Source organism: Petaurus breviceps, unplaced genomic scaffold, assembly GCF_028583685.1.
Source record: "Petaurus breviceps papuanus isolate PSGF00001 unplaced genomic scaffold, PetGlider_PUasm1.0 90444, whole genome shotgun sequence".
In the NCBI taxonomy this organism is placed as follows: domain Eukaryota; kingdom Metazoa; phylum Chordata; class Mammalia; order Diprotodontia; family Petauridae; genus Petaurus; species Petaurus breviceps.
Window position 1 is genome coordinate 304,122 of NW_027187256.1, and position 4,109 is coordinate 308,230.

Here is a 4,109-nt window from a genome sequence, read left to right on the forward strand (position 1 = left end):
TGGGACTATTTGCTGGGCAAGAGGCATGAACAGAAATAAGCAGCATTTTTGTGTTTCTGACCCTGGATCTGGGTCTCAGATTCAGTCACCAGTCTTGTCTGAGATCTGCAGGTGAATAAACAAGGTAAAAATCACAAACCAAAGCATCTGAAGTCCTTGTTCTCTGGACCTACAGAATTTTCCTAGTCAAAAAATTAGGGCGAGCAGTAGTCTACTGGAGATTCACTCAGGGCAAATCCTACAGAGCTAAAGCAGAGTCAGGTACTTGCAAAGGTCAGATAAGGAAGTTGACAATCACACTCTTACCTATATCACAGTACTATGGGTGCACTAAAAGCCAAAACTTCTCCATTATGGGCTTGAGATCCATGAAAAACATAGCACTTAATATACAGATAAGGAAGAAGTAGGAATCCAGAGAATACAAAATAGAATAAAACAAGATCCAGGTATTCTTTGCACAAGATGATAGAATTAGTCCCTGATACAAATTCAGAATTTGAGAAATAAGTCTGGAAGAATGATGAAATATAAATATAAAAAGACTATCATACTAAAGAATTATTATGGCACCATGGATGAAATCCAGAAGAAGGAAGGACTTTAAAACATCTATAAAAAAGCTTCAAGGAAAAACAGTTTTGACCCAAAGTTAACTAAAATTCTTAAATGAATGGAGTTTAAAAATAGTTAAAAAATATTTTATAGATAAAATAGCAGCACTGTAGGAAAGGAAAGAGATGAAATCTGTGGAGAAAGTAGTTGCAAGAGGAATTGACAGGGGAGGTGCCAAGATGGCGGCATAGAAGCAGGAAGACTCCCTGTGCTCCCCCCATAACCACCTCAAATACCTATAAAAGTGACTCTAAACAAACTTTAGGGCTACAGACCGCACAAAGTGACAGAGAGAAACAAACCTCCCACTGAATACAGACTGGCAGACAGGCAGGAAGGGTTGATCGCAACAGGCTCATAGCCGGCCCAGTGCCACGGGAGTCCAAGGTTTTAGTCCCAAGGCAGACCAACTAGCCCTGGCTACAGGGACATCAGGAGAGTAAATCACCAGCAGCTGTGGTGGTTTCCAGAATTATGAACCCATAAATGCCAAAGACAAAGTGAGAGGTCAGTAGACTTTGGGAACAGGGAGTCTGGGAGTGTGGTCTGGCCTCTGCCCCTGAGGCGAGAAGTGGCTGAGGTGCAGCAGTGGCTGTTGCATGGTTGTTTCAGAGCTCCTGGCCTGCATATTGTAGGGGGACCAATCAACCAGTCTGAGGGGTAATCGCTCTTGCTTTAACCTGCTTAGATCTGAAACATTGTTTGGGGTGGAAGTCCTGGGACATGTAACCAGTGTGATGTGGAAGCTTCAGAGAGGGCACATAACTAATACCTTTGGCAGCTGAGAAAACCCCAGCGATTTGGGACAAAACTCTCTGGAGACAGAGTTCTACTGTGGCAAAAAACTCAAAAGTCAAGTAATTGAGTGGCAGCAGGAGCAAGCAAAGGAAGCAAAGCAAGCACAGCAATCCAACTTTGGACTCCTTTTTTGGGGACAAAAAGGATCAAAGCATGGAAGAGGAGGAAGACAGCAAAGTCAGAACTCCTGCACCAAAAGCTTCCAAGAAAAATATGGACTGGTTATAGGCAAGAGAAGAGCTTAAGAATAATTTTGAAAACCAAATAAGAGGAGTAGAGGAAAAACTGGGAAGAGAAAAGATGATGTTGCAAGAAAATCATGAAAAGAGAGTCAACAAACCTGACTGAAGAAAATAAAACCTTAAAAAATAGGGGCAGCTAGGTGGCATAGTGAGTAAGAGCGCCAGCCCCAGAGTTGGGAAGACCCGGGATTAGTTCTGGCCTCAGATATTTAACACCCACACAAAAAAAACTGGCCGTGTAACCTTTAACAAGTTACTTAACCCCAATTGTCTTTTAAAAAATAGACTAACTCAAATGGCAAAAGAGGCTCAAAAAGCCAATGAGGAGAAGAATGCCTTAGTCAAATTTGCCAGATGGAAAGAGAAACTCAAAAGCTCACTGAAGAGAATCATTCCTTCAGAATTAGATTAGAGCAAATGGAAGCTAGTGACTTTATGAGAAATCAAGATACTATTAAACAGATCCAAACAAATGAAAAAAAAATAGAAGGCAATGTGAAATATCTCATTGGAAATACCACTGACCTGGAAAATAGATCCAGGAGAGATAATTTTAAAATTATTGGACTACCTGAAAGCCATAATCACAAAAAGAACATAGAAATCATGCTTCAAGAAATTCTCAGGAAAATTGCCCTGATGTTTTAGAACCAGCAGGCAAAATAGAGGTTGAAAGAATCAACCAATCACCTCCTGAAAAAGATCCCAAAAAGAAAACTCCTAGGAATATTATAGCCAGGTTCCAGAGTTCCCAGATCAAGGAGAAAATATTACAAACAGCCAGGAAGAAACACTTTCAATATTGTGGAAACACAATCAGGATAACATGGGGCCTGGCAGCTTCTGCACTGAGGGATTGAAGGGCTTGGAATATGATATTCCAGAGGTCAAAGAAGCTGGGATTAAAACCAAGAATCACCTACCCAGCAAAACTGAGTTTTGAAAACTCATGTTTCAGGAGCAAATATGGTCATTCAATGGAATAGAGGACTTTCAAGCCTTCTTGCTGAAAAAACCAGAGTTGAATAGAAAATTTGACATTCAGATACAAGAAGCAAGAGAAGCAGGAGAAGGCAAACAGAGAAAAGAAATCATAAGGAATCTATCAAAGTCAGATTATTTACATTCCTTCATGGAAAAACGATAATTGTAACTTATGAAACTTTTCTCAGTATGAGAATAGTTGAAGGGAATATACACACACACACACACACACACACACACACATACATACATATGAATATATAGGAGGGTATATGGGCATATGAATACATATGTAAGTGTGTGTATATATGTGTACAGGTATACATAGATAGAGGGTGCAGGACCAGTTTAATAGGAAGGGATGATACTCAAAAGGTAAAATTGAGAGGTGATAGAGGAATTTCATGAGAGGAGATGGGGAGAGACAGAATGGGGTAAATTATCCCATATAGAAGAGGCAAGGGAAAACTGTTACAATGGAGGGGAAGAACAGGAAGGCAAAAGGGAATGGGTCACCCTTACTCTCATTGAATTTGGCTTAGGGAGGGAATGGCATATACACTAAATAGGGTATCTTGCCCTATGGGAGAATAGGGGAGAAAGGGATGAGACGGGTGATGATGGAGGGGAGGGCAGGTTGGGGAGAGGGAAGTTGGAACCACCCACTTTTGAAAAGGGACAGAGTCAAAGTAGATAATAGAACAAGTTGGAGGAGGGATATAATGGAGGGTAATATAATCAATCTTTTACAATATATACACTATGGAAATGTTTCGTGTAGCTACACATGTACAACTTATACTGAATTGCTTATCTTCCCAGTAAGGGTGGGTGACAAAGGAGGAAGGGAATGAATCTGGAACCCAAAGTTTTAAAAGCAAATGTTGAAAAAATATATATTGTTTTTTTTTTTAAATGCAACTGGGATATAGGACATATAGGCACTGGAGTATAGAGATCTATCTTGCCCTACTGGAAAGTCAGAGGTGGAATAGGGGACGATATAGGAGAGAGCAGATTGGAGGAGGGGGTATATAGTGGGATTGCTGTTTTGAGGTGGTGGGTAGGGGAAAGACAGGGAGAAAATTTGTCACTCAAAATCTGGTGGAAATGATTGATGTAAACTAAAAATAAACAAAATTTAATTTAAAAAAAGAGGAATTGACAGACTAGCACAAGAAGTACAAAAATTTATCAAAGTAATAGACTCTTTTAAAAGTAGAGTTTATTGATAAGAAAATACATTTCCTGAGACTACAAGAAAAACTAAAAGGAATAAAAAAGCTGGGAAAAAGAGATAATTGAAGGTATCCCATATTAAAACAAGCTGACTTGGAAAACAGATCAAGAGTTACAAAATAAGTAAATACTTAAAATACTTGAAAACCATGATGAAAGGAAGGGAGGGAGGGAAAAAGGAAGGAAGGAAGGAAGGAAGGAAGGAAGGAAGGAAGGAAGGAAGGAAGGAAG